Genomic DNA, 17310 nt, shown 5'->3' on the forward strand with positions numbered 1-17310 from the left:
AACCACTCAGTGTGATATCCCTACAAAGCCCCCATACAGTATGATGTCCCTACACAGACTCTCATGCAGAATGATATCCCAATACATCCCTCCAAGCAATATGATGTCTCCACACAGTCCCCACACAGTATAATGTTCCCACACTGCCCTTCATGCAGTATGTCATTTATCCAGTTGATAACCCAATTACACAGATTTTTCCATAGTCCCATTGCTCTTATTATATGTACCAACCTTTTATGGAGCACTGTGTCAAATGTCTTTGAAAAGTCCAGATTGACAATACAACATTTATGGCCTTACACTGGTCCAGTCTTGAATTTACGTCATATAAGCTTATCAGATTATTTGATAGGATGTTGGAATATGTTTGGCGCAACAACTCCATTCCTGTCTATGAGTGTTTAGTTGCTAGATTTGTATGCTGTTCATAAAATTAGAACAAAAAAAACTCCCAGAGGCTCACACAGGGAGAGCATGTGACTGTATTTCCTGTGTATGAGAAAAGCAGCCTGCTGTAGATGCTGCTGTAGATACTGCACAGACAGAGACACACAAATGATTTATTCCTGATCTATTAAACATATTGTTCCTGTTTGTTCCTGAATAAAGAAGCTCTGTTGTCACATGGTTGGAGAGTATCCTGAATAATCCGCTGCCAACACAGGAGCTATTCCTCATGAACCCATGCTGGATTATGAGATTATTTACAGTATATATACTGCTACATATGATGGTCAGCGTCTCTGTGCATTCCGTGCATACCTTTCCAACTGTAAACTCCAGTTTAAACACTTATATATGGCTGCTTACGTCCCTACCTTAAACTATTTTGCTTGACAGACCCAAAAATGCACAGATATGACTGTTACTGACCTCAATATCTATTATCTGACAAGATAATTATGTAAAACCCTTGGTTCCACCCTTCACTGTTACCAGCAGCACATCAGATTTTGTCCTTTAGAATGGTGATGATCCAATTAGAATTGATGGTAGCTTTTTAATTAACTTCTAAAAATGTCCACAAGTCTCACAATGTCAATGTCCACAAGATCAGCTGTTCTGCTTACTGTTCAAAATATTCCTTGTATATTGAGCATTGTAAGAACTTGGCTGGATTTTAACCTCTGATAATACCCTATGCTCCTTTGTTCAACTACAACATGACAAAGGCCACTGTCTGAAATAGCTGAATTATGTATTCAGTTTTCTCCGGCAGTTTCATGGACAAAGAAGGGACTAGATGTTGTGCATGTGCAAGACCACTCCACTTAAGATGCGGCTCTACAGAGCCAAACTTCATTCTTGGAATCACTAGGGGTCGGAGAGAGGGCTGCCTTTAAGTACAGGGCAGCCTATAAGATGCATCCACCGCCATTAGGGGGTTATCTACAGCATTCTGTAATGCTGTAGATAAACCCCCGATGTAACCTGAAAGATAAGAAAAACAAGTTATTTTATACTCACCGGGGGGGCGTGGTTCGGTGCAGTTGGTGTCGCGGTCTGGTCCGGCGCCTCCCATCTTGTAGCAATGACGTCCTCCTTCTTACTTCTGCCGTGGCTCCTGCACAGGCATACTTTATCTGCCCTATTGAGGGCAGAGTAAAGTACAGCAGTGCGCAGGCGCCGGACCTCTCTGACCTTTCCCGGCATCTGCGCACTGCAGTACTCTGCGCCAGACCGGACTGCGACACCCATCGGAACGGGCCAGACCCCCGAGTGAGTATAATCTAACTCGTTTTTCTTATCTTTCAGGTTACATCGGGCGCTTATCTACAGCAGGGGTCCCCAACCACTGGTCCGCGGCCCAGGACCAGGCTGCTGCAGTTCTGTTGCCGGTCAGCGGAGCCACGGCTCAGAATGCTGGACACAAGGGGAGCTAGCGGCTGTAGCACTGTAGTGACAGCTGCAACCGCCAGCTTCCAGAAGACATCGATATTCACCCTCAGTTCCTGCATCCCTGTCGGGCGCAGCAGCTTCATCCAGTGCTGAGAGGTCACGTAGTACCGCTCATTAAGGTCATGAATATGGACGTGACTCCACTCCCATAGGCGTGGCATCCATATTCATGACCTTAATGAGCGGTACAGGAAGAAGCTGACGCGCCAGGATAGACATGCAGGGAAGTTCAGCGACGGCGTGAGGGTAAGTATGATGGGGGAGGACAGGGGAGCCCTGCCAAGCATACAAGGGAGGGAGCAGAGCCGTGTATACAAGGGCGGGAGCGGAGCCATGTGTACAAGGGTTAGAGCGGAGCCATGCATACAAGGGTGGGAGCGGAGCCATGCATACAAGGGTGGGAGCGGAGCCATGCATACAAGGGTGGGAGCGGAGCCATGCATACAAGGGAGTTGCTGTCTCCCATCACCCCTAGATGGGACCCTCTTGTTGCAAGAAAACAAGCCCAGTGCTCCCACTGATACAGGGAAACAAGCTCAGTGCTCCCACTCATTCAAAACCTATGGTGAGTTGAGTCACATTCACATTATAAATGTTATAATTAAATGATAAGTATGCACTACTAAACTACAATCACATCCATAGCCCTGCCCCTTATGACCAAAGTCCCGCCCCTGCCACACCTCCATCCCCACCCTTCCAGGCCATGGAAGAATGGACTTGCTTGAAGCCGGTCCCTGGTGCAAAAAAGGTTGGGGACCACTGATCTACAGCATTAGAGAATGCTGTAGACAAGCCCATGATGGCTGTGGCCGCATCTCATATTGGAAAAATGAGGTGAGATTCCCTTTAGACATAATATCATAGTTTAACGCTAGAGCAGTGGTCCCCAACCTTTCTGACCTTGAGAGCCACATTCAGCTTAGAGAGAGGGTCGCGAGCCACAATCATCACTGAGAGAGAGTTGCGAGCCACATCCAGCTTCCACCCCCTTCAATGTAGTGTCAACCAAAGCCCCCATTACAGGTAGAATGATAACCAAAGCTTTTCCACAGAAATCACTCCAAAGCAGTGCACTGAGATCCAGGGGTTCCCACAATACCCCCATTCAATATTCTCCCATCAAGGACTCCCAACACACTGTCACATCCAGCTTTGAGCACCTCCTCTAAGAGGTAGAACCATCTTCCAGTGTACCATACCTAAAACATCTCTAAACCCCTTAGACCAGTAAATGTACATTCAGATCTGCTATTCTGTGCAGGGCTATTCACAAAATTCACCATTTTGAGATGTGCTCTTCATACCCGTTTGCTAGACCTGGACCTAATACACGAAGCTGGCAGACAGTCGCGAGCCACAATTCATGGGACTGCGAGCCACATGTGGCTCCCGAGCTACAGGTTGGGGACCCCTGCTTTAGAGCATAGTTTGGTGTTTTTCTGCTTTTTTCTTTTTGGTTTATCCCCATTAGTATGTTCTCCATGGACAATGCTACCCAGTGTGCGTCTTATGAGATGTATGTGTAAGGGGAAGTAACTAGTTAGGCATATCTCCTCCTTGATGGGTCCAGAACCGTCGGGGCTGTCACCTATGTCGCAGGGGAAAAAGCTTAAAGTGCAAGACCAATTCCTGTACTCAAGTAAAGAGGGCGTGGCCAAGCTGAGAGAAGGTTCACGCCTGATAATTCAAACAGTTTGGGCGGGAACGTTGAGCGTGCGAGAGTCCTATGAGGTAAAATCAGCTAGAGGCAACTGAGCAGAGTAGAGCAGCGCCTGGGACGGCAGAGCGCTTTGATAGGAGACTACTGACTGAGTACCGCTGAGACAAAGCTGTCCCCGCTGACATCTCTGCCCTCGCTGAGACCGCTGACAGAGCCGACAACTCTGCCACAGCCACCCCCGCCAACAGCACTGACCGTGAGAGAGAAGGTCTGTGAACTGGACTTAGGCGTGTGTCAAGTCAACACAGCAAACTGGGCTGCCTGTTGTAATCTGTGTTTGGGTAGTACTGCAAGTCTCCATAGTGTTGGGACACTCACCGCTGAGGTAAAAGATGTTTCCCTCTTCATCGCTTCATCTTCTGGACCCAAGACCTGCATCAGGATCCCAAGGAGTTGCCGCCATCGTCAGGACCATGAGAGAACACCGTCATCGCCAGGATATATTATACCAGCTTCCTCAGGACTGTGTCAGACCTCCACTGCGACACATTCTAAGCAGCTCCAATCATGGTCAGGAGTTTAACCGTGACTGACACCTGAGGGTGGTATTTAATTGTACTGTCTGTCTTACTTAATCTTGTGCCTTAAGTTATCCCCAATAGTCATTTGTTGTATTAGAGAATAATATCCCTCCGTTTTCTCCCTGCATGGAGTTTTCTGTTGTAAAATAAACCCCTCTCACTCTTGGTCTGTGTGCGGTCTGTTACTGCATCCTACGTGCCTGCAGTCTTCTCACACTTGGCATAGTCAGCAGCATACAGTCTACACATACGGACATGGCAGACCAAGCACCTGGAGAGGGCACTGGATCCAGTATCTCTCTGGGGGCAATGTTAAGTAATCTTCCAAAATTTAATGGAAATATCATCATGTTATGGAGCTGGACTGAGCATATAAGAAAGCACCCTATGGTTCCTGCCTTGCTGTAAGGGGGTCTAGTGAATAGAAAACAGCTGCCCTCTGGGAAATTTTGATTTTCAATGCAAAAAATTTTTTTTTATTGAAGACACCACAGGGGAATAGTGCGTTGAGGTAATGTTTCGACCCTATGTCGGGTCTTTTTCAAACCTCACTTAATGCACAAGAGAAAAAGAAGCAATCACGGCAGTATGAATGTGCAGGAGGGGCTAAAGTGCCATATGTAGAAGTCCAGCCTGGCAGGGACCAGGCAGAGGTCCTAATATGAGCTGGAAGCGTGGGGCAGCAAGCGCCGTCTGTGGTGTAGTGTAAGGGGGTGGCATTTCTATGGACAGTAGAGACAAATTGCCACTTTAAGAGACAGAACCCCTTTGGCTAGAGCAATTGGACATTCCGATCTCCCCTGCAATAAGACTGTTTTTGGTTTGTTCTGCCTGCTAGGAGAGAGGAGGGGCTGTGTTTCCAGGGGGTGTTCTGAGCTTGGAGTCTGAAGGAAGCTGGCGTGCTGGATTCTGTGAGGAGAAAAACGTGCAGCTTAGAATTGACTGAACCTGTGGGATTGTGAACCCTTCCGGGGATAACAAAGGTGGTTTTTCCTGTGAGGAGCCACGAAGATATACAAGGAAGGAACAGGCTCGGGATCTTCACAAAAGGACAAGACCACTTTGCACAGAGCTTCCAGGGAGGACATCACACCATCTTGCAAAGAACTGCAGGGGGCCCCTAGAAAGGAACTGCAACACCAACTTCACCATGAGTGTTAACCCTGTGTGCGCACATGTTTAGGGCTTATGATAGGTTGCAATAGACAGAGCACGGTAGCCGTGCGGCCGAAATAGCAGCGGTCAGTCAGGCTAGAGTTAGAGTAGCAGCATACTGTATTTTATTGCATTGTTTTGCTTTTTTGAGAAATACACTGATTTGTAATAGTTGGTGCACCATGCCATTTGTACGGCCCAGCTAGAGAATATCACTTTTGTAAATTGTTTTATGTCATTGTGTGGCGCTGTAGGGTCGGTAGGCCAGACTGGGGGGGTGGTCCCTCTTCTTACCGCGCAGAGACGAAACAGAGACAAGATGGAGGCAGGTACTGGGTACAACAGGTCCAAGTTTATTTCTGCGCGCCGTCCGTCTGACGGCCCTCGCAACACATCGCCATATTGCTCTCTCTCGGCCCTCCACATCCAGAGCTGCTTCACGACACAGCACAGTACCTCACTCATGGACCTCTATATCCAGAGCCACTTCACACACCGTGTTTCTCGCCGGGGATGTATATATACGTCCTGTCCTTTCTCCTTTCCTGACGTAGTTACAGCTTCCGACACTGTGGCTGCCCTAAGCCAAATCACCAACAGTCCGTTCACTGGTCAGACGTCGTACTCTACACGGTGTGCCTATTCCCTTTTAACTCGTCTCTGTTGCGGTGTATCTGTCAGGACCACCCCCTGTTGTTCTCTCTCCTCAGTCCCCCTGGTCTGGATTCACTTCACAGCGCACAGACTGTAGCAGTCCTCCTGTCACTGGAGCTCCCCCTGGGGACTGGAACTTTCTGGAACCCTCCCTCAGTATTTATAGCTAACCCGGTTCCTTGAAACTGTCACTGTCACCACGCCCCCCATGACCAACAGTTTCTAAAGCCCTAAGCTGATGTCAAGTCCTTTGCTCACGCTCCTCCCTGCCATCTAATGGTCAACCCAAGGTACTGCACGTCCACTACACTTTTCTAGCTGTTTCCCCACTGTAATAACTGACACCTACCTACACTGTGCAAACCTTTCCTTCTTCTCTCTGACTAGTCCATCCGTCAGGTCACCTTCCCTACACTCTCCCTTCCTTTGTCCATTGTCGTCCTCGACAATCGTCATCCCTGCCTTTGTCGTTCTGAAGCTACACCTACATTCTGTTGTCGGACCAGCTGTTGAGCCAAGCCTGCGGGGGGCCGAACCATACTGGGAGCACTATGCTCTGAGCAGCCTACTGCTACTCACCAGCGTGCACGCCACATGACGTCTTTCAAATTGGGCTAGGTACACCCATATTCTCTCTATGGCATGTACCTTCCCCTACTCTCCCCTACTGTCACCTTCCACTATTCGGTACGCCATGATCGAGGTCTCTTACCTTCCAGATCATTACCAGCACCCGCCTTCCTCCTTCAGGGGTGTCCGTTGTGTTGGGGACCTGACCTAGGACGACTGTCTCTCTCACGTCTTCCAACTCATTTTCCTTTCTTTCAATAACATGTCATGGTCGGCGTCCCGGTCTCCCAGACCTCCTCATCTCTTAGATCCCTACCGGATCTCACACTTTCCTTTGTTCCCTCAGACCTTCCCTTACCCGGACCTGTTGCATTTTCTTGTGCATATTGTACACCAAAACAACTTTACAATATCACAAGTACCCATTTTTATAATTTTTTTTTTCATTTTCTCTTGCTTTTAAAACCAAAATATAACATAACATTGCATGCCTTCTTTCTTCCTTCCCCCTTCCTTGGACCTGGACACTCCTCCGCTTTCCGTATCCCCGTTCTGTCAGGTAAACATATTTTCATATATAAAGAACATAGAAAGAAGAAAGAGAGAGAGAAAATAGTTGCATCAGATAAACAACAACAAAAACATTTTTTTCTAAATGCAACTGTCCTTATAATCTGCACAACGGTGCATCGAACTCCTGACAGTCTATCCTCCTCTCAGTGGACAGAGGTGAGGGCCCCACAGCCGTGGAACTCCTGGGGGAACCGAGAGTGTCCATATCAGTCCTTTTTCACGGGGGTCCGCTTTGCTCAGGCTCCGCCAGTACTGCCACCGCATAATACCTGCGGGGGCAGTATTCTTTATAGTAGGAGACGAAGTCCCCTTCTTTCATGACGTATGGATGCTACATTCACGTACACTTTCTGGCCAGACTGGTCACGAATGAAACCGTACCCCCTGTTCGTGTTGGTGTACACCAGCCGTCCCCGGGATCTTTCCACCGCCATGCCAGCCTCCCCTTTTGAGTGAAGCAGGCTCCATACCTCCTGCTCCCGGATCTTCTTTTGTTTTATCACCTCCGCCACCCAGACAGAGGGGGTCGCGCCAGTCCCAGAGTCCGGTGGGTGGGACCTTGCCGAGAAAGGGCTTGGATCAGAGGCGGCCGATGATTTCTGCGGCTCAACAGCCGCTGGGGCCAGGTGGCGGATGGGAGCAGTCGTGTTTCCGGGGGGCTGGTCCACAGGGCCTGTCACACAGGCCACAGCCGGTTCTAATGCAGGCATCACCGCGGCCGCAGGGTAGGCCGCATCCAATACTTCCAGCAGAGCCGGAGTGACAGCCAGTTCTGGTGATGGCGGTTTTTCCGGCCGAGAGAGCACAGACGCATCTTCTATCAACAAGCTCCGCCCTGGTGACTCCGGGCGGGATGGCTCAGGGACGGGGGCAGGGGCCTCACTCAACTCTGCGTATATCATAGGGTCCTCTGCAGCCCGACCTTCCGGTATGCTGGGGACCGCGTGCTGTGGCAGAATGGTGGGGGCCGCTTGCGGAGGCACTGATGGTGCCGGGGGTACTCTCACCTTCCCTGGCGCTGCGGCCTTCATCACATCAACACGCGGCTTCCCCCGCAGCCTCCGTCCCCCGCTCCACTGTCCTGCGGGCCTTTCCCCCAGACTCGGGGGCTCCGCTAGGAAGTTCTCTGCCGGTATTGGTGGTGGCCGATCTCGCTGACTCCGCTCAGGCTCTGCTCCCAAGCCTAGCGTCCTGCTACCTGCCCGTGGTCCTGAGGGCAACTCCTGGCACAGCTCCATCCCCTGCCACCACTGCCACTCTAGGCGGCCGGGGCCCCGACACCCACAGCATCTCATACCGTCCGTGGGGCAGCAATCGAATGGCGCCAAACAGCCACAGCCAAGTCCTTCTTCTGTGCCACTCCTCCTGCTGGGTGGGGCGTTAGCAGGCCTTTCCACCCATCTGCCAGGGTCCAGTACATGGGAGCGTCGGCCTCCGGGCACATACTGCTGTCCACGGGGGTACGTTGGAGGGGGTCCCAGTCCATTCAACACGACTGCAAACACCCGGACCTCTCCCCTGCGCTGTAGTAATGCCGCCATCTTGCGCAGCTCCTGATACCGCCCCGGATCTTCGGTCAGCACCACGGAGTCACCACAGCGCTTCCCATTTGTATTCCACAGGTAGGTCATTTGTAATCCACAGGTAATTGTAATCCAAACAGAGTAGTCCAAGTCCTTTTCCATTCTTTGAGGCAGGTCTGCCGCAGAAGATGATGTATTAGCGGCGGCGATCCTGCCGACTACGCCAAATGTAGGGTCGGTAGGCCGGACTGGGGGGGTGGTCCCTCTTCTTACTGCGCAGAGATGAAACAGAGACAAGATGGAGGCAGGTACTGGGTACAACAGGTCCAAGTTTATTTCTGCGCGCCGTCCGTCTGACGGCCCTCGCAACACATCGCCATATCGCTCTCTCTCGGCCCTCCACATCCAGAGCCGCTTCACGACACAGCACAGTACCTCACTCATGGCCCTCTATATCCAGAGCCGCTTCACACACCGTGTTTCTCGCCGGGGACGTATATATACGTCCTGTCCTTTCTCCTTTCCTGACGTAGTTACAGCTTCCGACACTGTGGCTGCCCTAAGCCAAATCACCAACAGTCCGTTCACTGGTCAGACGTCGTACTCTACACGGTGTGCCTATTCCCTTTTAACTCGTCTCTGTTGCGGTGTATCTGTCAGGACCATCCCCCTGTTGTTCTCTCTCCTCAGTCCCCCTGGTCTGGATTCACTTCACAGCGCACAGACTAGCAGTCCTCCTGTCACTGGAGCTCCCCCTGGGGACTGGAACTTTCTGGAACCCTCCCTCAGTATTTATAGCTAACCCGGTTCCTTGAAACTGTCACTGTCACCACGCCCCCCATGACCAACGGTTTCTAAAGCCCTAAGCTGATCTCAAGTCCTTTGCTCACACTCCTCCCTGCCATCTAATTGTCAACCCAAGGTACTGCAGGTCCACTACACTTTCCTAGCTGTTTCCCCACTGTAATAACTGACACCTACCTATACTGTGCAAACCTTTCCTTCTTCTCTCTGACTAGTCCGTCCGTCAGGTCACCTTCCCTACAGCGCCCCTGAGGTTCAGTCGCCACAGAGGTACTGCACCTCCTCCTGAGGTGTGGTGCCCCTCCATCCAGGTAAAGTGGAGACACCTGACCACGCTCCAACACCTGCACCCCACACCACAAAGTAGTGTAGCAAAGCACCTTAAGCGGCTCCCTACTTGGAGTGTAGCATAGCACCCCTTGGTGGCTCCCTGCTTGGAACACGAAATGTGCTGGGAAGAGTTGAGTCAGTCAGTCAGTCCTTGCACTCAGTCAGTGAGTGAGGATGTAGAAGGACAGAGTGTGAGACAGAGAAGATCCCCAGGAGAGGGATGGAAGAAGGAAGTGCTGCAGCAGGCCACAGTGATCTGGGTCTGCTGACACAGGAAAGAGACAGAGAAAGGAAGCTAGATTCTCCATTGGGAAGAAGGATTAGCACGGAATGTGAGGAGAATAAGAGGACAAGGACTAGGGTTAGAAGAGAACCCTTTTCAAGTTCTAAGCGTAAGGCCGGGGTCAAGTCCCCGAGGTTGTACAGATACTAATGCTCCTGCAGCAGACACCAGAGGAATAGAAGTAGTGACCACTTTATTCCCACTCAAGACTTGGGGGCACAACAGCAACATATTAGTGAGCCGGGACTTACTAGCAAGGAGTCCCCGAAGCAGGCTACAGCTGTCTGCCGTACAAGTAGAGTTCATAGGAACATCTGACAGGAGGAACTCCAGTGTAACTCAGTACTAGGAGTACTTCACTCAAAGGCGCTATAAGAGGAGACATTCAGAAAAGGCACATATGTTGGCAAGTGTTGGAAAAGAGTGTTACATCTGGCCTGGAGGTTGACTGAGTCCCTAACCCGGAGGACACGGCACGGAAGCAGGCACCTGTTTGCACAACAGACTGTGAGTAAAGCTTTGGAACTACATGCCCTGGTGTCCTCCACTTACTCCTGCGCCAACCTGCCCAGCACTGCTACATCCCTCGCGCCTGACACTACACCATCTAAGTGTCACTTCACCTACACTACCCTGGGACTACAGCCCTGCCTGTGGAGGGCTATAACATCACTGCTGCACCACACCATCTGTCCCAGAGGATCTGTCTGCAGCGTCGGCTTACATCTCTATTGCCGAATACCACAGGTGGCATCACGAATCACTTATAAACTTTCACTGCCATAAGCACACTGAACATTCTCCTTTTACAATGAGCACCCACGGCCACGGGCCGGGTCCTAGATGCCATGACTAGAGTTGAGCGAAATGGGTCGAAAAATTTCAAAAGTCGCCGATTTTTGACAAAGTCGGGTTTCATGAAACGAAGCCCGACCCTAGGATGAGGTCGGCCACGAGGTCGGCGACTTAAGCTCCAAAGTCGCGTTTCAAAAGTTTGTTTTGCGCTCTTTTTCAGCCAATCAGGATCCACGGACACTGTGGGCAGGGGTCACCACCATCTTTCAGAAGGGCATGCAAGTGATTGGCTTGCTTTGGTGGGCGTCACAGGGGGTATAAAAGGGCGTGCACGCCGACCGCCATGTTACTCATGCTGATCTCGGAATAGGGAGAGCTGCTGCTGATGATGATTTTGTAGGGAGAGCGTTAGGCAGGGAAGAAGACACCAGAAACTGCTTCTGTTGCTAGCGATTTTGCCTGTACAACACACCAGTCACTGTGTGTGCAGTGCAAGTGGAGGCTATATTTTGCTGGATCAGCGGTGTTGGTTGTTAGGCTGCCTTCTAAGGCTTCCTGACGGCTGCATTGCTGTTTACCCACTGCTCTGCAAACTGCTTTTTTAAAAGCAATCCCAATTTTTTATTTTTGTCCTGGTGAGGTACTGAGCATGCATTTTTTCACACCATACAGCGGTGCACACTCCTCACACAGTACCGTGTAACGGCTGTTATCACAGCCACAGTGAAGCTGTGTGTGTCACTCTGTAAGGATAAGTCGAGGACATGTTCCGTTCTTACAGACCTGCACCTTCTAGTTTTGTCTAGCTTTCAAACAGTTAAATATATTTGCTGTTTGATCACATTCAAAACTATAGAGAGACAGCGTGTGTCAGTCCGTATACTTAAAAAACACGGAGCTTGACAATTTTACGTACACCGGACAGCCGTGTACGTGCACGCTCCTCTCTCAGTACCGTGTAACGGCTGTTATCACGGCCACAGTGAAGCTATCTGTGTGTCGCTCTGTAAGGATAAGTCGAGGACATGTTCCATTCTTACAGACCTACACTCTAGGGAGATTCCTATTCTGCCCAATTCTATATACACCTTGTAGTTTGTCATACACTAGCCAATTTCTGCCTGTGACATAGCGCTGTGATATTCAGTGGGCCTCACACAATCCAAAAGTGTCCAGTGTCCACAAGTGTGTGCAGAAATTCAAAACCTCCATTATCCTCTAGTGACATTTTTCACACCTGCGACATCGAGCCTGTGACATAGCGCTGTGATATTCAGTGGGCCTCACACAATCCAAAAGTGTCCAGTGTCCACAAGTGTGTGCAGAAATTCAAAATCTCCGTTATCCTCTAGTGACATTTTTCACACCTGCGACATCGAGCCTGTGACATAGCGCTGTGATATTCAGTGGGCCTCACACAATCCAGAAGTGTCCAGTGTCCACAAGTGTGTGCAGAAATTCAAAATCTCCCCTGTCCTATAGACACCTTGTACCTTGTTTTACATTACTATATAGTTTGTTGGATTTTGTCTACATTTTTACCAAAAATGAGGAAGGCTGGTGGAAGAGGCCGTGGAATTGGGCGGGGGTTGGCAGCTGGTAATGATGGTGTTGGTGGAGGATCTGATGGTAGAGGCAAAAGCAAAATAGGACTGAATGCAGGAGGTGTTGAGCCTGTGTCATCGTCTGGCTCCACAAGGCCTCGAAGGCTTAGTTTTTTAGGAGTTGGCAAACCGCTTTTAAAGCCAGAGCTTCAGGAAAAAGTTGTGTCTTACATTGCTGACTCAGCCTCCAGCTCTATCACCTCCTCTTCTGAAGTTGTAAAAAATAAAAGCACTGAGTCGTCATTGGAGGCTCATGTTCATGAACCACACCTTTCCTTGTGTCCTTCACCCCAACCAAGATTGAAGGATGACGCAGGCCATACTACTGATTACTCCATGGAGCTGTTTTCACATGCCATGCCTGGATTAACAAGTGAAATGGTGAATTACCCAGGCCAAGATGAATCTGACATGGAGTGCACTGATGCACAGCCACTGATAGATGATTCTGCTGGTACATTCACTCAGAGCACTACATTGTCCTCGCTGTGTACAGAGCCAGATTCTGACCCTGATGAGACTCAGGTGCCCCTTCCCGCACACTATGCCACCATACACGGTGACACAGAGGAAGGTGCACATGACATTGAAGAGGAGGTGATGGATGACCCAGTTGTTGACCCAGATTGGCATCCATTGGGGGAAGAGGGTACTGCTTCCAATAGCTCAGATGAGGAGGAGGAGCATCCACAGCAGACATCGAAATCGCAACAGCTGTTATCTGGCAGGCCCGGAGCACTCCAAAGACAGGTTCCAAAAATCAAAAGAGTTGCTGGACAGCTTGTCCAGAGGGTCAAAATATCACAGCGTGCTAGGCCGCAAAATGTCTGCCAAAGTAGGAAGAGTGTAGTGTGGCACTTTTTTGAACAAAATCCTCATGATCAGGCCAAGGTTATCTGTAAGAAGTGCGCAAAGACCTTTAGCCGAGGGAAAAATCTGAAAAATTTGAATACTAGTTGCATGCTTAGACATTTAACCAGCATGCACTTGCAAGCGTGGACACAACACCAAACCTCAAGTACCACATGTGCAACTGATCACAAAGAAGGTAGTCAGCAACGCTACATTGTTTCCCCCACTGTAAGCCCACCGGTTAGCACAGCAGCAAATGTTGAGGTGTCGTTGCAAGGCCACAGCAGTCAGGGAATCCCACTGTTATATCAATGAAAGACTGAATCTAGGCCATCAGAAAGAACACCAACTCCATCACCATCATCAACCCTCTCTCAGTCCACCCTGTCCACCGCTACTTCCACCATATGCAGCTCTCAAGTCCAGCTCACCCTCCCAGACACTATGAGTAGGTCAAGAAAGTACTCAGTCTCTCATCCGCGTACACTGGGTTTGAACGCCCACATTGCCAAACTAATCTCGTTTGTGATGATGCCCTTTCGGTTGGTGGAAAGCGCAGCTTTCCGCGAACTCATGGCCTATGCAGTACCACGCTATGACCTACCCAGTCGCCACTTCTTCTCTCACAAAGCCATCCCAGCCCTCCACCATCATGTGAAAGACCGCATTGTCCATGCACTCAAGCAGTCAGTGAGCGGAAAGGTGCACCTCACAACTGATGCATGGTCCAGTCGGCATGGCCAGGGCCGTTACGTGTCCATCACTGCGCACTGGGTTAATGTGGTGGATGCAGGGTCCACAGGGGACAGCGGTGGTGGGACAGTGCTGCCTAGCCCACGGTATAGGAAACAGTTGGCTGTAGGCGTTCGACCCTCCTCCTCCAGAAGCGAAAGCTCGTCCTCAGAGCACAGTCGTACGAGCACTCCATCTGCAGCTGCCACTGTTGCACACGAGGTGTCCCCCTATTGAGCAGCTAGTGGAAAGCGTCAGCAGGCTGTGTTGCAGATGATGCGTTTGGGCGACAGACACACCGCCGAGGTGCTGGCCGAGTACTTTCAGCGACAAACTGAGTCATGGCTGGGCAGTGTACATCTTGAGGCAGGCAAGGTAGTTAGTGATAACGGCCGTAATTTTGTGGCAGCCATAGCCCTTTCAAAACTCAGCCACATACCTTGCTTGGCTCACACCTTGAACCTGGTGGTGCAGTGCTTCCTCAATAATTATCCGGAGTTAACAGCCCTGCTCCAGAAGGTGCGAAGACTGTGCGCGCACATCCGCCGGTCGCTTGTACACTCCATTCGTATGCAGAAGCTGCAGCGATTGCTCCACCTTCCCAACCACCGCCTCATTATCGACATTGCAACAAGGTGGAACTCCACCCTGCACATGGTTGAGCGGCTGTGCGAGCAGAGGCAGGCCATAATGCATTTGTGGGAGGATACACGGCCAGGCACTTTGACAGCAGACATGGAGTTGACAGGTGTGCAGTGGTCGAAGCTGAAAGACCTCTGTAAAGTCCTTCAGTGTTTTGAGGAATGCACACGGCTGGTAAGCGCAGACGATGCCATCCTGAGCATGAGCACCCACTTATGCGTCTGCTCATGCAAACTTTGACGCACCTTAAGGGGCAGGCGTCTGCAGCCAATGTTGACGAGGAGGAAGAGGTGGAGGGAATCCTTGATGACATTCAGCCATTGTCTGCTCAGGGACCTCTCCTGTACGAAGTGGAGGAAGAAGAGGAGGAGTAGGATGATGATGGGGATGATTACTTAGGGGAGGAGGATGCATCTCGTGGGGCAAGTGAAAATGTTGGCGTGGCAAGGTCTGGTACAGGGTTTGTGCGTGACTGGAGGGATGTGGATTTGCCAGAAAGTGCTCCTCCACCCAGCACTCGCAGTGCATCATTGACACCGGGAACATTGGCCCACATGTCAGATTATGCCTTGCAAATCCTAAAAAGGGACCCACGCATTGCCAAAATGATGAACGATGACTACTGGTTGGCCAGCATCCTGGATCCATGCTATAAAGGCAAATTACAAAACACCATGCCACGGGAGAACCTTGACCTAATATTGGCTACTAAACAAGCAACTCTGGTTAACCGGTTGGTTGAGGCATTCCCAGCACACAGCAGCGGTGATGGTTCTCACACGAGCCGTACGGGCCGGGGGCAGCTTGGCAGAGGTGTTCGTGGTGCACACAGCAGAAGTGGCGTTGGAGACAGGGATTTCATGACAATGTTGTGGACTGATTTTTCACGGACCGCTCACACAACTGGTAATACTGCATCGATGGAAAGTGACAGGAGACAGCAGTTGTCAACTATGGTTAACAACTACTTTTCCTCCCATGTCGATGTTCTCCTGCACAGGTCATTCCCCTTTGACTATTGGGCCGCTAAACTGGACACCTGGCCTGAATTGGCACAATATGCCTTACAGGAGCTCGCTTGCCCAGCTGCAAGTGTGCTATCGGAAAGAGTCTTCAGTGCAGCTGGATCAATCCTGACAGAAAAAAGGACCCGTCTGTCAACCCAAAATGTGGATGATCTAACCTTCATTAAAATGAACCATGCATGGGTTTCCGAGGATTTTGTCCCACCTTCCCTTGATGACACATAGGTTGCCAGAAAAATGGCTTGCTTTGGTCCTCCTCCTATTCCGCGAACTTGACCTATTTCGCCTTTTGCAGCAGCTGAATGACCCACATCTACATATGCCACTTTGTAAACCTCCCTAAATGGGCAGCCCCCCCCCATGGCCGGGGTCACCACCTAGCGCACAAAACCGTGAGAGTGTCGTTGCCCTGGACAGGTGGGTAGGCCGACTCTTGGGCGCGGGCACTGGCATAGGGTCCCTCATAGTGCAATCAAGTGTCTCTGACAGTGGTGGTGCACACCCGCCGTCAGACACACCGCCGTACTATGAGGGGCCCAGTGCCAGTACCGACGCCCATGAGTGTGCCCCCCTTGCTTGGGCAGGGCCCCAGCATTTGCAATGTTTACCTCTCCCTGCTCCTCCGCTGTGTAGTCTGGGCTGTCAAATCCTTCACTGGGACTGCCACTACAAATTGATTGAACTGAAAGATGATGGTTAAGATGTAGCTATGCCCTGTCCTGCTGGCCGGGCTCTAGCTCCAGATGATCAGTGGCTTCCATTTCTTATGGACGTCGACTCACAATTACATGCAGTGGTGGTTTATCATCAGCTTTCACAATTTTCCTACTCACAAACGTGTGACATTCCGGCGCACATTTCAAAATGTGCCCTCTCATGCCAATCAAATAGAATCGCCTATGGCCTGTGGCTTCTGTCTTTTGCACTCCAAAGTTACGTGACAGATCATGATAGCCAGTGAGCACCATGTTTACATCGCTCCCTGTGATAAAAATTGGATTGAGATGAGTAATAGTGATGGAATCAACGGAAGTGCGATACAGCAAGACTTTATTCACAAAAAATTGTTTTCACTGTCTCAACACACAAATTAATTGAGGGTCAGCATCGCCTATGAGAATTGTGACGGAAGTTTTTCCCGTGAATAATAATTCCCAGATTTCAGCAATCAATAGCCTTTATGTCACTAATTGTATGCATCTCATTTCCTATTGCGGAGAGGCTGGACTGTATTACTGAGACAGAAATATATACAGTGGGGAAAAAAAGTATTTAGTCAGTCAGCAATAGTGCAAGTTCCACCACTTAAAAAGATGAGAGGCGTCTGTAATTTACATCATAGGTAGACCTCAACTATGGGAGACAAACTGAGAAAAAAAAATCCAGAAAATCACATTGTCTGTTTTTTTTTCATTTTATTTGCATATTATGGTGGAAAATAAGTATTTGGTCAGAAACAAAATTTCATCTCAATACTTTGTGATATATCCTTTGTTGGCAATGACAGAGGTCAAACGTTTTCTGTAAGTCTTCACAAGGTTGCCACACACTGTTGTTGGTATGTTGGCCCATTCCTCCATGCAGATCTCCTCTAGAGCAGTGATGTTTTTGGCTTTTCGCTT

This window comes from Dendrobates tinctorius, unplaced genomic scaffold (assembly GCF_039654945.1).
Source record: "Dendrobates tinctorius isolate UK_male_01 unplaced genomic scaffold, ASM3965494v1 ptg000111l, whole genome shotgun sequence".
NCBI classification, from domain to species: Eukaryota; Metazoa; Chordata; class Amphibia; order Anura; family Dendrobatidae; genus Dendrobates; species Dendrobates tinctorius.